This window comes from Vombatus ursinus, unplaced genomic scaffold (genome assembly GCF_900497805.2).
Source record: "Vombatus ursinus unplaced genomic scaffold, bare-nosed wombat genome assembly UNPS02004080.1, whole genome shotgun sequence".
NCBI lineage: Eukaryota > Metazoa > Chordata > Mammalia > Diprotodontia > Vombatidae > Vombatus > Vombatus ursinus.
In genome coordinates, this window is record NW_020943858.1 from 311,474 (window position 1) to 338,345 (window position 26,872).

Sequence of the window (26,872 nt, forward strand, 5' to 3'; positions counted from 1 at the left end):
GCATGAACTTTATTTGGTAAATAGCAGAGAAAAGCCATTGAAAAAATTTTATTAGTTGTATGACACCAGCATGTACATACATAGAAACTAAAATCTGACAACTTAAATTGTCTAAAGCAGAGATGTCAAACTGGGCTTTGGTGCCTCAATGTGGCCAGAACCAGATCAAAATGTAAGGGAAATATTTAATAGTATAAATGAAAATATAATACAACATAGTATTCACATATAGTCCAACAAAACACAATGTTAATTTTGAATTTTCTAAGTCAATACAGAGATCTGTTTCTATTTGAGTGTGACACCACTGGAAGTATGGGATTGGAGAAGGGAGAGTGATGATGAGAAAACCAGGTAGGCTACTGAAATAGTCCAGGGGGATGATGATGAGAGTTTAACATAGGTAACAAGAAGGGAGAGGAGGGAATGGATGGAAGCAATTATTGTTTATCTTTCACTGTCGAAGAGGATCAATGACATCATGAGGGTAAATTGGAGTGACAGAGCTGCTCAAAATCTCCAGCCTCATTCTCTCCTCCAGGGTCATTGAAGTCCAATGGCAAGACAAAAGTCAGAACACAGGAGATGGCTGGGGATGCAGTGGATGACCTTGGCCTTTGTAAATTAAGGTCTTTCCCAGGCCTCAATTTCTCTGAGGCAACCTATTCAAAGACTAAGGGCTAGGTAAAAATTGGGAGAAAAGATGGTCTAATTTACCATCAGAAAAACATCAGTCTGAGGGTGGAAGACCCTAAAAGTTTCTGACCAGAACAGAAAACAATTGGTATTTTACCTTTATTCTAAGCCATCAGAATCTAAACAATGAGCCATTGAGCCTTGGGCTAGGGGCTATTATTGGTCATTCAATGAAAGCCAGAGTGATTTGGGTTTAAAGGTGTAGTCAAGTAGCTCCATTTGAAACATAATGGGCTAGTCCAGAGAATCATTGGATTCCTTTAAAACTATTTTTTACAAAAGTCTGTTTTTGTAGGGCAGCTAGGTGGCTCAGTGGATAGAGTATCTGTCCTGGAGTCAAGAGGACCTGAGTTCAAATCAGGCCTCAGATACATAACACTTAATTAGCTGTGTGACTCTGGGCAAGTCACCTAACCCCAGTTGCCTGACAAAAAAAAAAGCCTATTTTTTTTTGGAACTATACCTTTCAAGAAATCATAAATGAAAACTGCATAGGATGAAAAGTAAATTGTCCTAGCTTTTAGAAAAAATCTAGCCCCCAAGCCCCAAAATATCTTACAAAATATAAGCAACCAAAAATCATATTCCCATGGACAGAGCGCCCACATGTAAAGATATGGTGCCCCAAGTGGAGAAATAAACTACATGTGGCCAAAGCTATACTTGTATGTGGCTGCAAGGGAAGCAGAACAGACATCTCTAGCCTCATCTTCCCCGACCCTTTTCTAAGAGAGACTTTCATTCCTTCCAGGTGCTTTTTTTCAGAGCTAGTTCTGGGGGTCTGCAAGCCCTCATTTCTTCCAAAGTGGCATAATCCAAAGGAAAAGAGTGTACAGCTGCTTTCATGGTCTGTGCTCTGGTCTGTGAGTGACTACAAACACTCTTCTCTGCTCTGGAATCATGGCCAGGACCCCTGTATCCCACCTATAAAATGTGGATAATAATAACACCTACCTCCCAGGGGCAACAGAATCAGCAGGGGCAACTGAATTGGTTGTCTCTTTGGGAGATCTCCTTGAAGATGCCCAAGGCAAGGGAACCCACTACCACTAGACTAAGTCACCTAAAAGAGATGGTGATGAAGTAGCACTGACAAACCACTCCAGTATCTTTGCCAAGAAAACCCCACATGGAGTCAAGAAGAGGCGGGCATGACTGACAGGACTGAACAACAACAACAACAACAAAGAATTGAAAATGCTTACAAACTGATTAGATGTAGAAGGTGATACAAAAGGAAGAGACAAAGAAAAGCATGATTCACAGGCTACCACAATACACACTTTCATAAACACCTAACAAATAAATAGATTATGCTAGGTCTTAAGAAATATTTCATACTTCAGTCCCTTTCACTAACATACCACCCAGTGCAATTCCATTAGTCATGTTGTTGCAGTCTAGGGGTCTTGGGAACCCCAAAATGCAAGGGCAAAGAGTGTAGGTCTGCCTCTAAAGAATTCGACCACTCAAGCCTTTGTTAAGTCAGGGACAAGATTTATTGTGTCACCAATAGAAGCAGGTTAGATTTTAAGAATCTGTGCATTTGGTAGGGACAAGACTGACTTTTCTTTATAGGGAAAAAGATTGTGGGAAGATTTGGATGGGATCAAGGAGTGGCAAATAGCCTGGGGTGATCCTGAAGTAACAGAGCAGGGGTCCAGATGAGATTAAGGGGTGGGAAGGAGCCTGGAGTGGCCCAGAGGGAAAAAAGTGCTTCATAAATCTTTAAATGTTTTATAAATGTGAGCTATTCATTATCTCCATTTTCTTTCTGGATTTCAGGTCCATGACTATTTTAGACAGAATGACTAAACACTGAAGACCTTCCTTCCTTTTCCCTTAGAATATATACATACAAGTTTTTAGCCTCTGGTCCTGCCTTCATACAAAAGGAGTTGAGGTAGATATTGAAATCTAGGATAACCATCTGATTAAAGCTCCAGAGCAAAGACAATGTTCTGTTCTTTTAAAAAGCTGGCATTTATTTAATATTAAATAAACTGTCATGGAATCAAGGCAAACAGATCTACTTCCCCAATAAAACCTTTTTTTTCTTTTAAAATTATCAGAAGTTTAACTGTGATGCTTGGCAATATAGAAATGTAGTTAATATTAAATGATGAGTATATGTTCAAATTCTTTGTATGGAACTGATGGGGTATCATTCAATTTTAGAAGCCAAGACCTTTTCACCAAAAGGAATTTGGCTCCCATTTGTTTACAGACCCTGGAAGACCCTTAAACTTTTAGATTCCTTATCAACTCCCCTTATCTCCCTTTGAAAGCCCTGACCCTCCCTTTTGATCTTATTCAGATGCACCTTTGCCCCTAGCCCTAAAAAGAATCTGGCTTCCCTTTGTCTACAGGGTCCCAGAAAACCCTTAAAATTTTTAGATTCCTTATCTACTCTCCTTATCTCACCTGGCCTATGTGGTTTATCTCTAATAAACTTTTTCTCTGGCTGGAAGAAGATTTGAGTTGAATTCATTCAGGCAGGGCCCAGGCGTCGCAATCTTGGGATCTGAGCACCCCAAAACCTCTAGACCTCTTCAGAACTATTTCAAGATTTTCCCCTCCAATTTTCTTAAAGCTATTAAGAAAAGTAAACTTCATAGCCTTCCTTGGAGTACTGGTAGTTTTCTACTTACAAAGGATTTTAACACCCAAGGGAAATGCCATGATGCATTACCTTAGTTGGGGAGAGGAGGACACTACTCCTGAGGGAAAGGCAACTACTTGGGGATACCACAGCATGAGGCCACTTCTGGGGAGGCTGAAATGTGTAGGGGGAATATGAGCTCAACCTACCATGCTCCCTAATAAATTTCTGTTTTAATGAATCATTATTGTTAATTAGACACTAAGCTTAATTGTTTGTATGCTGCTAAATGATTGCAAGTCCAGTTAGCACCCTTGAAATTTAATGCCCTAGGATAAAACCTTAATTTTCCCACCCTAGTTTTGTTTCTGCTTATTTGTCTTGACAATATATGTCTATGTTACTATAGATTCTAATTCTACAGTATCACTAGGCAATGAAGTTGTTGAGATTCTAGCATATTTATAATCTACATTAAAATTGTAAATATAAATGTCTAAATGATGATTAGTTTTTTTAAAAAAAAACTGTAGCCTAATGTTGTGACGCAGGAAAATAAACAAAAACATAAATACGAATGCTTTGGATTTTTTTTTTGTTTCATATAATACCTTATCTTTTTCACTCAAAATGGATGACTTCTTCCTGTCAAGAATTTATATCTATAACTGAAGCTATTAACTTTTTTTTTAGAGTTGGATAAGGCAGATGTTATGATTTTCATCCCTTGTGAAAAATGAGCTCCTTACTATCCAGAGGAGGCCAAACTGATTAATAACCAAAATCTCAGGGAGGTTTAGAGCTCCCTCCCACCTTTCAAAGTCCTGACTTTAAGTTCAGTTTTTCTTCAGAAGGACATTACTGATAATGAGATTGCATTGACTCTCCTAATCCTAATCAGACCCCACCCAAATTTGCAAGGAATTTAATCTAAAGTAGGGAAGCCCATTGTGTTCTACTTAATCTTGGGTGGAAACACATTATTTTGTCTAGATAGCCCAACATTTGGAGTGGTCTGGTATAGACATATTTTCTCTGTTTGGGGTGAAATGATGATGGAATGACATCAGCCCCTATTGGAAGGGTATATAAACTGTGCAGCCTAAGCCCAAAAGTGAGCTCAGTCATGACTACGGATCCCATGCATTCATATGCATGCCTACCCACTTTGAGAGAAATAAATATGCATACAGTTTAATTCTGTTTGTCTTTCTTAGACCTAACTCTGGAGGTTGACACCTGCTTATGCATTTTAGCAAGTGATGAAAGAACCATTATGTAGACTAAAACTAAACTGCCCTGTACACCCAAGGGACAATGTGTCTGCTCCCCTCTCTTCTTGAGACTAAACGTTTTAATTCCTTCTCATACCAGTGACAACTTGGGGTGTTCCTGTCTACTTGCTCATTTTACATGTTCTATCAAACCAATCAATCCACTAGCTGAGTAGATCAAATGCCAGTAAATGCATTTTAACAAGCATACTGGGTGGCTCAATTTACAACTTCCCTATGAAAAAAATACAATAATAGGAACATGTTGAGAATGATCATGTCTAAAATTAATGTCAAATACATATATTTATTAAAAGCCTAAAGCAAATCATATGCAGTGTGTCAAGGTAAAACAAAACAAAACTATTACAAATATCTAAGTGTTATACTCAACAATTCCAAAAATTCCTTAAGGAAGTAGAAATAAATCTCCACTTCCAAAAAGTTCACTTAGATGTTGTTGACCAAAGAAAACTAGACATCAGCAAAAAAAAATCTACTTCTCAGTGAAATTGGTTTGTGGCAGGACACATAAAGTAGGGTAAAGGAAAGCATATACTGAGAAGTACAAATACTGATATGCTTGAGTTGAAATGTATAGAAAAGTTTTAATATTAACAAAGTGAAGACAACTATGGAAACATATGTCATTGAATGATTATTAGAAGCAAAAATAAACTAACTTATGAAGCACAACTATCTTATCATTTTAAATCAACATTTATATTTTAAGAAAACATGTATGAAGCTTGCGACATCTGTGGTGGAAAATATGAAGGAAACTCCTTCCACCATTGATGCTGGCAACCATTCAGTATCTAAATCCTAGGAAGTTATTTGAAGAACATATAGATGAGACTAACTTTGTCCAGAGTCATGGAGTAAGTAAGTATCAGTGGTATGATTTGAATTCAGGTCTTCCTGACTCCTAGCAGTACACTGCAATAGACTGTCAGAGAGTATGTATAGATGGCCAATTTTGGAGGAAGACCTAAGTTTAAGACCTTACTCTGAAATATATGAAGTGTATGACAAGTCACACCCTCTCAGGTGTCCCAGGCAACTTCCTGAAACTATAAATTTTATCTGATTTGCCAGATCTGTACTTGTGAAGTTCACAGGCATACACAGGGAGCTGTGAACATTGATGAAATCGTAACTCTATCTCCAACAAATGTTATGAATAATTGAAATATAAAACACTTGGATTAACCATTTTTATTTTCAAATTCTATAAACACAAGTGGTTAAATAGGTATGACTAAGTACCTGGATTAGATTGGATCAATCAGTTAATAAGCCTTTATTAAGCACTAACTCTGTGCCAACCACAAAATAGTCCCTGCCCTATGCACTCAGAGCTTATTTTGGGGGGGGAGGAAAAACATTACACACATATCTATATTTGGGGGGGGGAGGAAAAACATTACACACATATCTATAGGTAAATACAAAATAGAGACCAAGGAAATATAATGTGATTTATTGACAGTGGAAGATGGGAGAGACTACTGGTTAGGGGGGAAAGAAAGACATCACGTAGGGGGTAGCAGTTTTGCTGAGGTTTGAAGGAGACTAAAGAATTAAAGAGGTAGAGGAGAGGAGGCTATGAATTCCAGTCATGAGTGGCAGCTTATAAAAAGGCACATAGATGGTGGATATAATGTTATCTGGAGAGCAGCAAGCAGGCCACTTTGGCTATCTGTAGAGTATCTGAAGGAGAAGTTTTGATCTGAAATTATATGTAATAGGAAACTGTGCAGCTTATGGGGCAAAGGAGTGACATGGTCAGATCTCCACTTCAGAATATCACGTTAAAAGCTGTACAGAGTAGGGATTATCAGGGGGAGAAACTGAAGACAGGTAGAACGCTTAGAAAAATATTTTAACATTCTACTTGGGGGAGAGAAAGTCCTAAATTAAGATGCATCACTCCGTGTGAGTGGAGAGAAAGAGGGCAGGCATGATATTCCAAGATGGAGGAGTTGATTCTTATGCTTTCTAGTGTTTTTAGTAGGAATGGGTGTTGTATTTTATCAAAAGTTTTTTCTGTATCTATTGAGGTAATCATAATCTCTTTCTGACCAATTGCCCAATCTCCTTGCAGTCTCAGGGCAATTAGGGCTCCAGGAACTGTTGTCACTGTAACCATGTGACTGCTGCTACAAGGCCCGAAGCTGGTGTTGCCACCACATGTATAGGCCAACTCCCATCCCATTGCCATAGGCCTCTCTGACTTAGGAAAAGGTCAGAAAGGTCTCTTTCTGACTTGTTTTTAAGGTCAGAAAACTTAGAAATGACTCATCCCAAGCTTTTGTTGTTTGTGCCACTCTAGAATTCAATTTGAGGAATTATTTTAAAGTTCTTTGGAGGAGAATGTTAGGAGATTTGGGCTTTAGTGCTTCCTTAATGGAACGTTTCTTAAAATGATAAGTAGTCTCTATCTAAAATCATCATCAAGCATTACACGTAATGGGGATAAGCTAGAAGCATTTCCAATAAGATCGGTGAAATGAGGATGCCCACTATCACCACTGTTATTTAATATGTACTAGAAATGCTAGATATAGCAATGAAATAAGAGAAAATGAAGGAACAAAAATAAACAATAAGAAAACACATTCTCCCTCTTTGCGGATGATATGATGGCACACTTAGAGAACCCTGGAGACTCAACTAAAAAACTAGTTATAACAATTAAAAAATTTAGCCAAGTTGTAGGATATAAAATAAACCTGTATAAATAGTCAGCATTTCTATGTATTACCAACAAAGTCTGGCAAGAAAGAGAAATTCCATTTAAAATAACTATAGACACTATCAAATACTTGGGAGTCTACCTGCCAAGACAAACCCAGGAACTATATGAACACACTTACAAAACACTTCTCATAAAAATAAAGACAGGTTCAAACAATTGAAGAAATATTAATTACTCAAGGGTAGGCCAAGCCAATATAATAAAAACAACAATTCTACCTGAATCAGTTTACTTGTTAAGTGCCATACCAATCAAACTATCAAAGAATTACTTTGTAGAGCTAGAAAAAATAATTTAAAAAATTCATCTGGAGGAACAAATGGTCAAGAATATCAAAGGAATCAACAAAAACAAAATGTAAAGGAAGGTAGCCTAGTAGTACCAGATTTCAAACTGTATTACTAAGCTGGAATCATCAAAAACAATCTGGTCCTGGCTAAGAAATAGAGTGGTGGATCAGTGGAATGAATTGGGTAAACAATACACAGCAGTAAATGACCATAGTAATCCATGTCTAATAAACCCAAAGATCTCAGTTTTGAGAGCAAGAACTCACTATCTGACAAAATTTACCTGGAAAACTAGAAAGCAGTTTGGCAGAAATTGGGTATAGACCAACATCTCACAACATATACCAAAATAAAGTCAAAATGGGTACATGACTTAGACATTATGGGTGATATAAGCAAATTAGGAAAGCATGGAAAAATTTACCTATCAGATCTATGGATAAGGAAAGAGTTTATGACTAATTAAGAGGTAAAGAGTATCAGGAGAAGTAAAATGGATAATTTTGATTACATGAAATTAAAGAGGTTTACATACTCAAAATCAATGCAGCCAAAATTAGAAGGAAAGCAGGAAACCAGGAAGTTATTATTTTTTTTGCAGCAAGTTTCTCTGACAAAGACCTTTTCTCAAATGCATAGGGAGCTGAATCAAATTTATTAAAATGAAAACCATTCCCCAATTGATAAATGGTCAAAGGATATGAACAGGCAGTTTTCAGAAAAAGAAATCATAGCTATCGATAGTCATGAAAAATTGCTTGAAATCACTATTGATTAGAGAAATGCAAATTAAAACAGTTCTGAGGTACCATCTCACAATTATCAGATTTACTAGCATGACAAAAAAGGAAAATGACAAATGCTGGAGGGGTTGTGGAGGTATACTAGTGCATTGATGGTGGAGTTTTGAACTGGTCCAATCATTCTGGAAAACAATTTGGAACTATACCCAACAGGCTATAAAACCGTGTCTATCGTTTGAGTCAGCAATACCACTATTATGTCTCTTTCCCAAAGAGATCAAAGAAGAGGGAAAAGGAACTATTCGTACCAAAATATTTATAGCAGCTCTTTTTGTGGTATGAAAGAATTGGACATTGAGGAGACATCCACCAAATAGGGAATGGTTGAACAAGTTGTGGCTTATGATTGTGATGGAATACTATCACGTTGTCAGAAATGATGAGCAGGATGGTTTCAGAAAAACCTTGGCAGACTTATATGAACTAATGTAAAGGGAAGAGAGCAGAACCAGGAGAATACTGTATACACTAACAGCAATATTATAAGGATGATCAAGTTTGAAATATTTAGGTATTCTAATTAATACAGTGATCCAAGACAATTCCAAAGGGCTCATGAAGAAAAATGCTATCTACACGAGAGAGAACTGATAAAGTCTGGGTGTGGACTGAAGTGTATTTTTCTCTTTTACTTTATTTTTCTTCCCTTTTTTGCAACATGACTAATATGGAAACATTTTTTGCATGACTTCACATGTATAATTGATGTATTGCTTGCTTTCTCAATGGGGGGAGGGGCTAGAGGAAGGAAAAGAATGGGGTACTCAGATTTTTTGAAAAATGGATGTTGGAATAAATACAGTATAATTTTAAAAAATAATAGGAAGAACATGAGATGGTTTGGAAATAGACTCGAAAAGGCTTACAAATGATTTATATGTAGAGTGAAAGACAGTGAAGAACCTCTGATTGCTCAGGTCATGAAATCATATGACTGGATGGGGTGCTAACAATAGAAATGGAAAGTTAGGAAATATGGACGGTCTGAGAGGAATTAATAATTTCCCCTTTATGTGATTCAAAAAGCAAGACATAGACAGCAAGATCACAAGCAAATCGTTTGTTCTCCCTGGGACACAGTTGTGTTATTTTATTTTAAGTGAGGGAATTGGACTAGATGTCATTATGGTATCTCTTCCAGATGTAGGTGCATGAATTATGAGTCACGATTAAGATGAAAATCATGAGTTTTTTAGCTTCTTCTAGTCTGAAATTTTAACTTGAACTCAGCAGTGAGCACATGTGATTTTGTAAAATTGGTATTAAAAAACAAATACCTAAGTTCTTCTCCAAAGAGAAATTAAAAACTTTTTTGAAAAACTGAAAATAGACATTTTGACTTGGCATTGTCCTCCTCTTAAACTATGTTATCATTTTCATATGCAAAATGTATAAGTAAGATGAAGGGAACCATCATATACCATGGACCTTAAAATAACTTATATGTAGGAGACTAGAGGCAGAGTGGATTTTCTTTATTTCTTTTTCTTTTTCTTTTTTTTTTTGAGTCAATCAGGGTTAAGTGACTTGCCCAGTGTCACACAGCTAGTATGTGTTTGAGGCCAGAGCTGAACTCAGGTCGTATTGACTCCAGGGCCAATGCTGTAAACACTGCACCACCTGGGGTGGATTTTAAAAAAAATACATAATTTACCTTAGTTATCATTTGAATAGAGTGATTTTTAGTTTCTTTTGGATGAATTCATCCAAAATTGTAGCTTTAGTTTGAATATGTCCACTGGTCAGAAAAAACATACATATGTCATATTTTGGTCCAGGAATTACTAGCTTTACGGTTATTGCTTAACAAAAACAAAATTATAATGAAGATGATGATCACTTTTATCTAGCATTTAACATATTTATAACAATCCAGTTAATACTGTTTAGGTTTTTTACAAATGTAGAACTTTAAAAGCTTTTTTTTTCATCTTAAACTTGAATCTCATGATTCACTGATGCAAGCTAATTTTATGTTCTGAGTTGTTGTTCAATCATTTCAGTCACATCTGACTCTCTGTGACCCCACTTGGGGTTTTCTTGGCAAAGATACCAGAGTGGTTTGTTATTTCTTTCTTCAACTCATTTTACAGATGAGGAAATTGAGACAAAGAAGGTTAAATGACTTGCCCAGGGTCACACGGCTGGTAAGAATCTGAGGTCATATATGAACTTGGGAAAATGGGTCTTTCTGACTTCAGGTTCAACACTCTATCAATTGAGCTACCCAGCTGCCCCTCAAGACATCAGTTCTAAATGTAATAAATAGTAGACAAATTCATATTAATAAAAAGTAGAAAAATGGTAACATAATTGCATTCAGAAAACTCCAGGAGATCTTCTATTTTTCTTAAATAAAACATCACAAAACTTTTAGTAAAAGAGGTGTCTTTTTTTTTTCATTGTTCAAAGACAAATGGAGTGGGGAAAGAGGCACTGTCCAATACATGCTTCAGAAATTATTATGAGCAAATCGACAAAGAACTACATTAAAATCATTCTAAAGAAGAATGGCAATCTCCCAACAGAGAACAAAAATGCCAGCAAACAGTTGGCAGATTACTAATGAAAATCATGTCTCAGAGACACTTGTTCCAGTCCTTCTATTGGCATCCCATGTAACAGTATCCTCAGACTGATGACTAATTAGTGCCCATCCACTAAGGGATTTAATTAGTGCATTGTCCAAAATGAAATTATACAAGCCTGGAGCAACTGTTTAAAACCATGACAAAATAAAAGCTCCATTGGTTTAGTAAAAATTGCCCATATCCATAAAAAGGATAAACCAGAAAGTAAGCCAGAATAATCATATGCTCAATTTACTGACACAGTAATGAAAGGCACCAGTGACTATATTAAAACAATATAGTTAATTATAAATAGTCTTATCACTTAAAAATATACACCTTGTTCTCAGAGAAAATATTTTCAGCCAAATCTCTAACTGCTATAAAGCATTTGAAAATTTATGTGGTATGTGGTAATAATTTTGTTTTACTAAATAGCCAACACAATTTAAACAATTTAATCTATTTCTTATTTTCTTTATTTTGGTAAGATTTAGCAGAGTTTAAGAAGCACAAGAAACCCCTTATATATGTTTCACCTCTGACATATACTTGTGTGACATTAGGCAAATCATTTAAATCTAGGGTAAATCTCCGAGACTATAAATTGCACATTGCTAGAGGAATTTTTCTCATCTAATACCAGTGAAATCATAGATCCAGCTCTTATTTCCTTCCCTAAGGCCTATCTCTTTTATAACAGAATTTATAATCCTCTTATCTATACATACAAATGGCCAGTGGCATGCTATCTCTCATTCCTGTCTTTAGAATATTCCACTTCAGTAAGTTGCTCATGGCTAACTGCTCCCTGGTGACTGATATAAGAACTGTTCCTTCATTTTGCTCTTCTTACCTTTCTTCCTGAGGTGGAAGGCAGTGAGAGGAGTGAAATCTTTAATTTCTATCTTTTGAAGATCCTAGCTCAATTAACCTCATTAATATTTTGCTTATATGCATACATTCTATTTGATCTCTTCTTATTTCCCTCTGTATCTTTCTGTTCCAATGTAGTTGGGGGGTGGGGGAGGGAGAGGAGATGTCTACATTATCCAAGATTTGGAATAGGTTGTTTGTCCTCTAGGTCTTCACCACTGCTTCCTAGAAGGCATAGTTTCCTTCAAGTCTCAATTCAAATATACCTCTTTATGAGGTCTTTACTAATGCCCTCCAGTTGCTAGTCAGCGCTGTCCGTTAGGTCTTCATTACTCTTGCCTAGACTTATTTTCAACAAATTTATAAAATAAATTGGCTCCATATTGGTCTTCCTGCCATGTATCTCTTCATTGCAGTCAATCCTATAAACTGCTGACTAAGCTGAAATTCAGTTCTCACCATGATATTCCTCCACTCAGTAAACTCCAGTGGTTTCCTATTGTCTCTAGGATCAAATATAAATTCCTCTGTCTAGCTTTTAAAGCCCTGAATAACATTGACCTAAACTTACCTTTCCAGCATTATTGGGCATCACTTCTGATAATCTTCAATACAGCCAAATTACCTTTTTCTCTTTCTCCCATACAGTATTCAATCTCCACCCTTAGTGCCTTAGCACAGGCTATTTCACTTGCCTGAAATAAACTACTTCCTTAAAAAGACCTCAAAAGAAATGTGAGATGTGCAAATTTAGAGAATCCACCCAAATGTTCACATGGACTATTTGTGCCTGACCTGTGCTAGAGCCTTCTGAGCTCATATTGGTCTGATCAGCCACGGTCAGACCCACTGTACCTTGACTCCAACATAGTGATGTCATTTTGGTCTTCTTTGAGAACAGTCAATAATAAACCAACCAATCAATTGATATATAATTATTTTGTATATTTATATCTATGCGCATTATTTACCTCAGTAGAACTTAATCTGCTTGAGGACAGGGACTGTCTAATTTTTTTTGTTGTTCCTTTTTTTTCCAAATCTCTAGCACCTAGTATACTTTCTAGAATATATCAGGAATTTAATAAATATTTGTTGATAGATGTCATAAAATTTAAATCAAACAGAAAAGTAGATTTTATTTGCAACATGCCATGAATATGAGGAAGAAATCTTGTCAAAGAATATAAATATATTTCCATATAAATGTACATATATAAATACATATATATTTCACAAAGAATTTCCTTTTCTGTAGTGAATAAATTGGGAAAATTATCAAAGTATTTTTATAGTAAGATTATCCTAAAAATTGCTAGCAAAGTCAAATTTAGGTTCACAAATATTCTGTATAATAGCCATTCACTAAGCTTTCATTTCAGACTTAAACTATATATTACTTTGGTGTAATTGAGTTGTAAAAGAGTTATAATATAAGTCACTATGGAGGATAGCAACTGCATTATTGGCCAAAATTGTCTCAAAAAACTGAAATCCTGTCACTATGTGGATGATAGTTACTATAAAAATGTCTTGAATTGTATTCTTCTTTTTACCTTTCTATGTAACAGTAGTCACCTCTCATCTTTTTATTGTCCTATCACAGATACTCGCAGGCATGTATCACTTGACTTGATCTCCTGACTCCTTCTAATTGCATCATGTGCAAGGCCAGATTTGGAGGATGTTTCCCTGAAGTTACAAGTACTGAAATTTTGCTATATTTTTTTCCATCTTTTGGGAGCTTACCAATATATATGGATCCTAGTGGAAGAAGCCAAGGTACCTAGAACTTATCTTCCTTGCTTCTTAGTGGAAGGGGGAGTACCAAAGAATCAGATCATTTTCTGAGTTCATTTCAGCTTTTACCATATTCAAAACTGAGGGTAATGGGGGCAAGCTAGGTGGAGCAGTGGACAGAGCACTGGCCCTGGATTCAGGAGGACCGGAGTTCAACTCCGGTCTCAGACACATAACACGTACTAGCTGTGTGACCCTAGGCAAGTCACTTAAACCCATCGCTTAGTGCTTAGCCAAAAAACAAAAACAAAAACAAAAACAAACAAAAAAAAAACCAAAAACCTGAGGGTAAGAAGGGACTCAGAGGTCACTATCATGCAAAATTCAGCTTCTAGCTAGGGACTCTACTGAGAAGAAAGATCAAAAACAACTCATTTTTTTTCCTGTTTGGGATAGAAGAGAAAGAGGAGGTCTCAGAGGACATATTGACCCTGGATCAGCTTCTGATCTCTTCAGGACCATAGGGATGGAAAAAGGCTGGAAAAAATACTTTTATCTTAGACTATTTTTTTCCCACTTAATGGTTCACAAACTCTGGGGGTTTCAAAACATTGGTCCAAGGGATTTGCACTAAAAATTCTTTAAGAGAACTATAAGCAGTAAATAATTGCCCAATTATATTACAAATACTACTTTTGGCTGTGACAAGTATGTGTATGTTTGAAGCATTATAGGGGAATTTTCTGTGTCAATTTGAAATTATCATAATCATGTGCAGTGTTCTCATAGTGATTATATCAAATTCTGACTAAGACTATTACACTAAACTTCTGACTAAGCATGACATGTTCTTGCAATTTTTCAGCTTGTAATCAAATCGTTTTCAAACCACCACAGAGGTTCCACATTCAAGCACAAACTGATTCCCAAGGGATGGCCTGACACATGCACATACCTTTATGTAAATCCTTCAATTCCCTCTGTTACCCTATACCTCATCATCTGTGTAATCACATGATCAAGAATTGTCACCCTCTCAGCAAGAGAATTTGGAAAAGTCTCCTACCATTTTACATCACATATTTGTGAAAGAGAGCATTTTTACTTTCACTTGTTTTAAATAAAAATGCAGAAATAAATTCGATGTAGAATCAGATTTAATACTGTGTTTGTCTGATGTTAAGCCAAACATTACAAACTTTTGATCAAGTAAAAAAGTCAAACTTAGAAATTAAGCATGTATACACACACACACACACACACACACACACAGAGTTATATTATGGTAAATCTTTTCCAATTTGTAACTTGCTTCATTAAAATTTTATTTATAGATTGCACATGGCAAGTTTTGGAGTAGTATCTGTCCTGGCCCCAGTAACTCTGGGAATATGAAGAAGACTCAGACAGAAGCCCTGTCCTCAAGAAACAGCCAGACTTAATAATTAAGGAACTGGAAGAAAATAAAGCCAGAGTTTGGCTTTGCTGCACCAAGATTCTTTCCATATTCATGATGGAACTATCAGAACACAGAGAGGAGCCTTCCACCTTGTATATGACTAGAGATGCAGCCAAGCGTCTGGGCTTCCAGAAGATGCCATGGTGGAGTTGGCCGAGGAGGCCACGGAGCCCACTGAGGCGGACATCATGGGGCTGTGCTCCAGGACATGTTCTCGCTAATGACCACGTACCTGACAGGCGAGCCGACAGCCACCACTGAAGACTATAAACTTCTGGAAAATATGAACAAACTGACTAGCTTGAAGTCTCTAGAAATGAAAGATCTTGCAGTAAACATAAGTAGAAACCTAAAGGACCTCAACCAGAAACATGCAGCACTTCAGCCTTATCTGGATCAGATCACTTCAACTGAGGAGCAAGTAGCAGGCAGCTTACAAGTGGGATGCATATTCAAAGAAACTAGAAGCAAAGTACAAGAAGTTAGAGAGGTGATGAAAGAATTCATTAGCACAAAGACTTTAACTACAAGAATGTTTCCTAAGAGCTGAAATAAGAGGGATGGAACTTATCCCTCTGCTTCAGTTCCTAAAAGGAAGCAGTGCTGCTGATCCAAGGAGAATCCCAGCCCTCACCTCGGGTTGGATGTGTAACTTTGGCCACCCCTTGATGTTTCCTAAATCTGTAGCCCCTGGAACCTCATCTTATCATGTGCCCTGGACCAAGGCTCAGAAATCAGGATCAATCCTGTCTGGAACAGACACAGAGGTGAGGCTCTTGTCTCCCCGTCTCCTCCTTTCTTCTCTCTCTCTTAGGGCTACCCCCACTCCCTTCATAACCTGTTCTTCAACTTAAATAATAAATGCCGACTTATGAAAAAAATAGATATAATATATACAAATATATAAATATATATCAGCATTAAAATATTGTGATGTATACTTCTTGGAATAGTTTGGGATCACTGGAAGTACACATAGAAGAGCTGAAGGTCAGAACTTAAGTGACTTGGTCAAGGACACAGAATTAACTCTCACGTGATGGTACCAGAATTCCATTGCTCTCGAAGTTCTCTCAGCTTCCATGGAAGTGATTATCATCCCTATGTAGAAGATTCTCAAATAGAAATATGCAGTTCTATCTACCTCCTTTGCTACCCTCCTGTTCTACCTCATTGCTTCCTGGATATTTCAAACTGCATGTCCAACTCATCATATCCAAACAACTCTATCTATTCTCCACAATATTCCCCTTTTCCTAATGTGTTTAAATCTGCCAAAGGTACTACTATACCTCCAATTATCCAAATGAACAAACTATGAGACCCTCTCTGCTCTGCCTTCTCTGTCACTCCTCCCCTAAATTAAGTTGCCAAGTCTTGCCAATTATACTTATACAATGTCAGGTTCATTACCTTTCACCTAAAATATTATAATAGCCTCTTAATAGATTCCTCTCCTTCAATATCTCTCCTACTCAATCCATCTTCCACATAGTCACAAAGTTGATATTATATAGCTTAGGTCTCATCAATGCCCTCCCTTGCTCAAAGAGTTTTAGCCATCTTCCCCCCTCAATTGTTTCTATAATAAAATGCAAACTTCTGTTTCACCTTTCAAATCCTTCCCATTTGGGTTCCACTCTACCTTTTCAATCAATCAACAAGAATTTATTTAGTGGTTACCATGTTCCAGACACTGTACTACATGCAATAGATACAAAGGGTCCCTTTCTGCAAAGACCTTACATTTTAATAGGTGAAACAATGTGAATGTAGCATTACTTACTAATCAATACACACAGAATAGATCAGTTAGTATAGCCTTCATGAATGGGATTCAAAATTATTAGATTTCAAGTTCAATGTCTTAATCATTTGGTACTATAACAATCTTATTACACATTACTCTTCTTTTAATATTCTACCTTTAGCAAAACTGACTTCTTTATTTTTCTCTTCATATATAAAATTCTATTTCCCAGCTTGAGAGCCTTGTAAAGCTCTTTCCTCATAGCTGTAATTCACACCTGCCTCTTCTCTGTCTTTAAATCCCCAGCTTTCTTTGAGATTCAATTTAAATTCCACTTCCTACAAGAAGTCTATATATGTGTAGACAGAGAGACAGAGACAGACAGACACACAGACACAGAGACAGAAAGGGAATTTAAATCGTGTACATTTTATATTAGCTTACCTCTATATATGTTGATGCTCCTCATAAGAAGACAGGTTTCTTGGGGGCGAGAACTTTGCCAATTTATTTCTAATTGCTTCCACAGAATAGATGTATAAGAATTAAAAAAATAAATAAATAACATACAATGGGACATGTGCCTGCAATAGAGAGTCACATATCCATTTACCCTGACACCTCCTTCACCCATTTCTAATTTTGTTTCCTCAAATGTCAAATCTCAAGTTCAGCTACCTGGAATTAACTTCAGCCCGGGTTCCTAGGGAGATAACAATCTTTCAAGTGGTCTGTGTCAACACACAAAAGGTGAATTTGAAAATTGAAGCACTTATCTATCATTTTAGGCCAAAAAGACACTATGACCTAAAATATACAAATAATCCAGGCAGTGGTGGTGTAGGGCTGACTGGCTTTGAGAATTGCCTCAGAATTATGTCAGAGGGTACTCAGAGAGCCACTACCCTGTTGCCTGTTGTCTCCTCCAGTAAAAGACAAATCTTACAAGGAACACATATAAAAATGCCCAGAACAGACTCCATTTGGCCAGAAAGAAGACCCTGCACTTCTCACAACAGAAAGAAGGAAAAATACATAAATAAATGATTGCCATGGCTACTAAAAGAAAAGCCTGTGCAAATAAAAAAATTTGTTTATATTCAACAAAATTTTAAAATAAAGAAATTTAACATGAAGTGTTTCAGATAAGAATAAACATATGAAGTCATGCTGGATGACTTCTTTTAATCCTTACAGAATGTTCCACATAAAATATTTGTAATTATGTTATAATTATTTTATATTGAAAGTTTTCATAATTATAGGTAGAATAAAATTTTATGATTATACAGTGTACATTTTAATTTGGAGCTTATGGGAGAAAAAAGTTGTCATTGTAGTTATTGTAAGCACTTAGTAAATAAATCTAAAAGACTATTATAAGTAATATATTAAATTACCCTTGGAGTTCACACTATATATAGTTGTTGTTGAAAGGGCTTCATGAAACCTAAAACTTTGGGAACCACTTATCCTAGACTTATAAGGCAAAAGGGCTTAGAAGTACCTTTCCCCTTGTGGGCCCTCCAATGAAAGTGAATGTCTGAGAACAGAGAAGTTTGCAGTTTCTCCAGCAGGCCTGCACTTCCCACTCTAGTTCCTGTGATAAGGGAGAGGTGACAAAATAATTCTAGCAACTGGAGTACCAAGACACTTTGAGAATTAAAGTATATGTGTTAAAATCTTTTGGACTCAATGTCAAATAATATAAATCAAATAGGGGGCAGTAAAACAAGGGCATTCATATTAAAAAATTTTAACATATCCATAATAGTCATTTTGTGAAAGAAAACATAGACAAAAAAAAACTCAAGAAAAATAAAGTTAAAAAAAGTAAGCTTCAATCTATATTCAGACATCATCAGTTCTTTCTCTGGGGATGGATAGCATTTTTTCATCATAAGTCCTCCAGAGTTATCTTGGATCACTGTATTGCAGAGAATAGCTAAGTCATTCACAGCTGATCCTCTTACAATATTGCTGTTACTTTGTACACAGCACATTTCACTTTGTATCAACCCATGCAAGTCTTTCCAGGTTTTTCTGAGAGCATCCTGCTCATCATTTCTTAGAGTACAATAGTATACTATCATAATCACATAACAACTTGTTCAACCATTCCCCAATTGATGGGTGTCCCCTCAATTTCTAATTCTTTGCCCCCAGAAAGGAGCTGCTGTAAATATTTTTGTACATATAGATCCTTTTCCTTTTTGAGATACAGACCTCGTAATGGTATTGCTAGGTCAAAGGGTATGCATGATTTTATAGCTCTTTGGGCATAGTTCCAGATTGCTCTACAGAATGGTTGAATAAGTTCACTGCTCCACCAACAGTGCATTAATGTCTCATTTTTCCCACATCCCCTCCAACTTTGTCATTTACCTTTTCTATCCTATTAGCCAATCTAATAGGTATGAGGTAGTGCCTCAGAATTGTTTTAATTTGCATTTCTCCAGTCAATAGTGAGTTAAGAGTATTTTTTATATGACTATAGATAGCTTTGATTACTTCATCTGAAAAATGATCATATCTTTTGATCATTTATCAATTGATGAATGACTCATTTTTATAAATTTGACTCAGTTCTACATATATTTGAGAAATGAGGCCTTTATCATAGAAACTTGCTTCAGATCTTTTTTTAGTTACTATTTCCAACTGTATTTCCTTCCATCGTATTCCCCCCCTTTTATTCTATTTTCTCTCTCCCTTCATCCCGTCTCTCCTCAAAAGTGTTTTGCTTCTGACTACCCCCTCCCCCAATCTGCCCTCCTTTCTATTACCCCCCTTTCTCTTATCCCCTTCCCCTCCTTTCCTATGTGGTAAGATATATTTCTATACCTAATTGAGTGTGTATATCATTCCCTCTTTTAGCCAATTCTGATTAGAGCAAGGTTCACTCACTCTCCCACTTCTTCCATCTTCCCCTTCACTGTAAAAGCTCTTTCTTGCCTCTTTTATGGGAGATAATTAACCCCATCCTACCTCTCCCTTTCTCTTTCTCCCAGCACATTCCTTTCTTACCTTTTAATTTTATTTTTTAGACATTGTCCCTTCATATTGAACTCACACCTGTGCCATCTGTCTATATATATACTCCTAACTATCCTAATAATAAGAAAGGTTTTATAAGTGTTACAAATATCATCTTCCCATGTAGGAGTGCAAACAGTTTAAACTTATTAAATCCCTTATGATTTCCCTTTTCTACTTACCTTTCTATGCTTCTTGTATTTGAAAATAAACTTTTCTATTCAGTTTTGCTCTTTTTTTTATCAAGAATGCAATATTTTCTCCTTGACCTGGGAACTCTGGAATTTGGCTATAATATTCCTGGGAGTTTTCATTTTAGAGTCTCTTTCAGGATGTGATTGGTGGATTCTTTCAATTTCTATATTACCCTTTGGTTCTAGAATATTGGGGCAGTTTTCCTTGGTAATTTCTTGAAAAATGATGTCTAGGCTCTTTTTTTTTTAATCATGGCTTTCTGGTAGTCCATTAAATTTTAAATTATCTCTCCTGGATCTATTTTCCAGGTCAGCTGTTTTTCCAATGAAGTATTTCACATTGTCTTCTATTTTTTTCATTCTTTTGGTTTTATTTTATTGTTTCTTGATTTCTCATAAAGTCATTAGCTTCCATTTGCTCCATTCTAATTTTTAAGGAATTGCTTTCTTCTGTGAGCTTTCATACCTCCTTTTCCATTTGGTTAATTATACTTTTTAAGGAGTTTTTTCTTCAGTGAACTTTTTTTTCTGCTTTTTAAGGCTTTCTTCTCCTCATTGGCTTTTTGTACATGTTTTATCATTTGGCCTACTCTTTTTTTTAAGGTGTTATTTTCTTCAGCATTTTTTGTGTGTCTCTTTCTCCAGACTGTTGATTCTTTTCTTATGATTTTCTTGCATCACTTTCATTTCTCTTCCCAATTTTTCCTCTACCTTTCTTACTTGATTTTTAAAATCTTTTTTGAGCTCTTCCATGGCCTAAGACCAATTCATATTTTTTTCTTTTTTTTTTGTGATGTGTTCATTATATTTAATAATATCCATACCATGTTACTACCATGGAATGTAAATTCATCTTAAACATTAGAATTCCACAAGTGTAACAAAGCATTACTTAAATATGTCAACATTTGTGTAAGGAGAATGCTGCCCATAATGTGATAAAACATCAAATCTAAAGGACAGTAATATATTTTTCAGTTGGACATTACTCTTATAGAGAAAACACAATACTGCACATTTTAAAAGTTCTCTCTTTACTGCTGAACAAGAACTTCAAATATATATAAAACAGATGGCATTTAAAAAAAACAATTTCAATATGGTAGCAGCAAAAATATAACTAAGCCATATCATTTGTTATTCTCATCTTTTCTTAACTTTATAATAAACACTCCTGTGTTAAGTAGCCTGGTTAACAACCACTCAAGGCTCATCTTAAATACAAACACATTGTCTATGGTGAAGATAGGGAAGAAAACTCTTGCTATAATATTTTCTTCATGTTTTTCTTACAGATGTTCTTCTGGCCCTAGTCAAAGCCAGGCAGCCCTAGACACTGAAGTTTCCACCATTCTACAAGATAAAGAGGAAGTGTTTCCTAAATTGTGTTAAAGCAGCTTCCCATATTATATCCCCAAAATATGTCCCATCTTAAAGCAATAGGAGCTACATGAGGCTTGACTCTCTAATTTTTTAGTCATTAGTTTTTGAGATTTGAGGAATATGAATATAATTTATCACACAAGTAAGCCTCAATGACCAGTTTCTTTTGTACTAACTTAGCTTTCTTAATTAACTCTTGGATATCAATCAGTATACCTTGAATCACCTGGGAAACTAAAGCTTCCATGAGAAAAATCCAGTATTTAAAATATCATGATTGGTTGTGTCTGACATGTGCTGCTTTTTAGAACCACATATCCCTAAATGATTTATTTTTAAACATAAACAAATAACCTCAATGTGAAGCATCTAGCTCTAAAACATCAGTATTAAGACAGCATCTTTCCTCCTAAGGTTTGGGTTTTGCCCAATATTCCCGGTACACGGAGTACAACATACCAACAGTCATTGCTCTTACTACAAAGTCTTGGGATTCCACACACATGTGAATCAGATGGGCAGACATTTTAGTATCCCCTCTGCTCTTCAGATTGTATAATCAACATGCAACAATAGCTGCAAAGCTTGCTATTCTAATTGGGACAAATTGTGCCTCTTTAGCTTTTTGAGAAAGTTTTGATCTTGAAGTCTCATTATAAGTAGAGAGGGAAACACCATTATCTGCTGACATTGTAGCTGGTTGAAGAGTCTTCAGAACAAGATGAAGCAAAACCACCTTCCACAAGCAGCCTGCCGCTTCTGCTTCACCTCCAACCTTCCCCATCTACTTCATACAGACCTCAGGTGCCAGGAGGAGGCTCAAAGTAAGATTCCTCCAGAATCCCCACCCCCACCACTGTGGGACTGAAGCCCCAATTCATATTTTTCTTTGAGGCTTTGGATGTATGCATTTGACTTTGTTGTCTTCTTCTGAGTATGTGTTTTGATATTCCTTGTCACCATAATAATTTTGTATAGTCAAAGTTTTTTTTTTTTTCCCATTGTTTGCTCATTTTCCCGGCCTATTACTTGACTTTTAAGTCTTTGTTAAAGTAAGGCTCTGCTTCCAGGGTGTAGAGCACAGTGTCCCAAGCTTCAGGAGTTTGTGCAGCTGTTTTTGGAAATATTCTAGGGACCTATAAGTTTTCAGGTCTTCCAAGGTGGTATGTTCTAAGGAGAGGTGTTTACTATTTTCTTGCCTTGTGCTCTGGTCTGTGAGTGACCACAATTACTCTTTTCTGCTCTGGGACTGTAAGGAGGGTGCTCCTTTCAATGTGACTACAAGCTCTGCTATGTTGTTGCTCCTCCTCATCCTGGGACTGCCACCCAGGACTGTGACCTGGATCAGAGTATAGGCAAAGTCTTCTGACCAGTTCGACCTCCTTATCGTTTGTAGGCTGAGAGATCTGGAAGCAGCCACTGCAGCTGCCACTGATGATTTAGTGGCTCCCAAGGTCTGCTCCTGGTTTGCTGGGTCTGGGGCTGTGCTGGTGTGGCCTGCACTGGACTGTGCTCCATTATCACATAGGTGGGACAGACCTTTCCTGCTGACCATCTAAGTTTTCTTTAACATCTGTGGGCTTAGAGGTCTGGAAACTGCCACTACTGCCAGTGATTCAGTCACCCCTAAGCCTGTTCCAGGTTTTCTGGGCCCTGGTCTGGGCTGGCATGGCCTGTGTTGGACTGTGCTCTTCTGATGCTACAGACCTTTCCTGCTGACCTTTCAAGTTGTCTTGGCCTGGAAATTTGTTTTACTCCATCTCTTTGTGAGTTCTGCTGCTTTAGAATTTGTTTAGAGTCATTTTTCAAAGGTATTTAGAGGGGTTTGGGGGACATCTTGGCTCTGCCTCTCCTAAAATTTTTTAAGATATGTATCTTAAGATATAAAAAATTTTATGTTTTATTGGTCAATAAATTTATTTATTTTACATTGTGTATAATTTGTATACCACTATATATACATGAGGCTTACCAATACAAATGAAAATAACCTTACTTAAATAAATTCATAGCTATCATGCTACACCAAATTAATTAATGCTTAGGCACAATTTAATAGAACAAGACAAAATGATGACAAAATTCATCTTGATGAACAAGTGAATACTTTCAAAGGAAATAATAAAATGAGAATGAAGATGGCATAGTATTACCAAGCCTCCAGCTAGGATAGTAACAGTTATTATCAGTATTATTTGAGCATAGTTAAAAAAATAGAAAAGTTGAACAACGGAATACACTATGTAAGAAAGATTTAGAAAAAAAATAGGAGTAGTGTAGTGTTTGATAAAACAAGGCTATAAGCAATGCAACAGTCATTTATTATTGTTGTTCGCCCTTCGTTTTTGAAGAAGACCAATGATGTTTAGACATTGGAGTCAGGGTACAGTATGTGTGCAGGGCATAGCTATGGTGCATCAGAACAATACAAACTCAGAAGGCCCTACCATAGATCAGACACAAGTGGTCCATGAGAACATTTAGGGTGAACATGGCGCATTATGCCAGGGCCTATGCTAAGTACTGAGGATAGAAATAAGAGCAAAAAAAAACAGTACTTGCCCTCAAGGAGTTTTTATTCTAATGAGGGAAATGAAAAGTAGGGGTACAGGGATGAGGAGTAAGGAAAAAGTACCTACATGGTGAAATGGTAGTGAAGCCATAAGAGTGAAAAGCACAGCTGGGAGAGGAATTAAATTAGGGCTAAACTAGGCCTATCACTCCAAATGGAGAGGAACTCACTGATAGGAACAGAAGACCAGCATGGCAGAGGGAGGTTCTAGAGTGAGGAAACCCCAGGCAATGAGGAAAGCTCTGGGATGAGAAGTCAACTGAGTTATGGTGGCAAAGTGTAGCAGAAGTATAGCCAGAATGAAATGGAATGAAGCATGACCAATCTGATAAACTCCTAAATACAAACTACTGAAGCTAAAGACTAGATATTTAGCAAGAACTTCTGGGAAAACTTAATTTGGCAAAAATTAGGGTTGGCAATATTTTGTACCATATATCACAATAACCTCCAAATAAATATATTTCCTAAATATAAAAGGTCACATCATTTAAAACAATTACCCTGACTGGAAAAAAGACATTGTATATGTAAAGTAGTATTTTTAGATAAGCAAGAGGTAGAGATGATAAAAGCAAAAATAGACAATTGTGAACACTTAAAATTTTTGAAGATTTTACATGTACAAATCCAGTGGAGCTAAGATTAGAAGAAATACTATAAACTAGGGAAAATCTTAGAGAAAATATCTTGCATAAAAGTTTGATATGTAACATTTCTCTATATAGCAAATTGATAAAAGTATGTAAGAACAAGAGCCAGCTTCCAATGTTCTGGGCCAGGTCTGACTCAGACCAGTTTGGTGGTACAGGTTCATTGTTAAAACAAAAGAAGACATTTGTACATCATGAAACCATCAACAAAAGTGCACTTATTCAATAATAGCATGGAAAAGATATTGAGTAAAGATACAGCACTGGTTCAGTTAGATAAAGCTTACCCTACCACTGAATTTACCATAAGGGAGCACTAGATTAGAAATATGTGCTGACTCACATAGTAATAGGAAGTCTGTCAAGCCTGATGAGCCCCTACTGTCTTCTCATTGGGACTTTATGCTTAGGTGACTGGGAAACTGCATTAACAATTTAGACTTTAGTTCCCTGGACCAACTAAGTTTTGAGAGTAATTTCATTTCCTTTTTAGGAAGTCAGTTAGTCAATCAACAAGCATTTATTAAGCTCTTACCATGTGTTAAATATAAACAGAAAGACAGCCCTTTCCATCAAGGAGCACATTCTTTTGGGGAAAGGCAGCACTTAAAAGAAAGCTGTAAAAGATGGTGAGATGAAGCTACCCAGGACATGGTACAGAAAGTCCAAAATCCAGTGCAGCCTAGAGAGAAATGAGACATGGCTTGCTTAGGTGCATGCCTCAAATGGCAATTGGGAGAGGAGCTGTACAAAGGGAGGTGCCGGAGGGGTGGAGGGTACTTGCAATGTGTGAATTCCAGGATGAAGAGGGCAAGGTAGAGTGGGTCAAGTGTGCAGTACAGCCTGGAGAGGAATGAGAGAAACTGGCTTATGTGTCAGTTTTGCTTTTGCCATGAGTCCCAGACAGAATAGTAGTAGATGTTGCTCCTACCAAATTCACAAAATAGATAATCAAAGTATATGAATAAATAGTTTTCAAAAGCAAAAATTCAAACTATCAATAGCCTTGTGAAAGAAAGTTCCAAAAGAATTAAAATAAGGGGTAAGTAGCAAGCATTTATGAAGCAATTACTATGTACAAAGTACTGGAGATAGAAATATAATAAAAGGAGAAAGCTAGTCCTTGTGCTTGAGGAGCTTCTATTCTAATGAAAGAAGATAACACATAAAAGGGAGTTCCTTCTATGTAAAAAGGATGAAAAGGGATGTAACTACATGCAGTCAGTCTGGAGAGTGAAAAGCATAGATGAGAAGGAAGTGAAGGATAGATGGTTGTGTCCTTCCCCAAAATGGAGGCCCTTGGAGGAACTTATCATGGGAGAAATGGGGCTGGAGCTCAGGGAAGTTTCAGAGGGATAAGAAAATTTGGACATGATGGTAGAAGTTTGGAAAGTCAGTACAGAAATGCAAAGGTGGTATTGTTGTTGTTGAGTCATTTCAGTTGTATCCAACTCTTTGTGACCCCATTTTGGGTTTTCTTGGCAAATCTACTGGAGTGGTTTGCCATTTCCTTCTCTAGTTCATTTTAGAGATAAGGAAACTGAGGCAAACAGTGTTAAGTGACTTGCTCAGGGTCACACAGCTAGTTTAGTGCCTGAGGCTGGATTTGAACTCAGGTCTTCCTGACTCCAGGGTCGGTGCTCTATCCACTGCAGTGCCAACTAGCTACCCTCAAAGGTGGTATAGTTCTTTGTTACTAGAGAGGGTTTTATTTGAGGAGGCATGTCATTGATAACAATATAAAAAAGGAGGGAAAGGATCAATAAAACCTATATTTTTAAAAAGAAAGAAATAGATGTAACTTGGGTTTCTCTGGGCATGCGCGGTTTGCCTAACATGGAAGTGACCTGAAGGGGCTTTGGAACATGTTCAGATTATCTAACATGGAAGCTTCCACCATCCCGATCATGTGAGTTTAGTTAATCCCCATGTGTTGGAGCAGTAAGTGTGTATTTGTGACGATAGCTTTTGAGGTAAATATTTATTTGTAAAAGTTAATTCGACTGCTAGTGGCTAAATGGAATCGGGATACAGGGGACCACCCCCATAGCTGAGGGAACAATATATGTGAGGGCTGGAGGTATTTGCAGAGAGCCCATACACTTCAAATGCCCATAAAGGTACTAGAGAACCCTAGGGGTGAACTGAAATCTAACCTCCTGGACTCTGAGGCAGAGATGGCCATGGTACACGGAGGAAAGAATTCAATGTGA

At 36.8% G+C, this 26,872-nt stretch overlaps 2 pseudogenes; one reads left to right on the forward strand and one right to left on the reverse strand.

The window, feature by feature from the left end:
• Positions 1-15,577, forward strand: part of LOC114053322 — a 40,041-nt pseudogene extending 24,464 nt beyond the window's left edge.
• A 6,266-nt stretch (positions 15,578-21,843) lies between these two features.
• On the reverse strand, positions 21,844-22,161 carry LOC114053355 (annotated as a pseudogene).
• Positions 22,162-26,872: the final 4,711 nt, after the last annotated feature.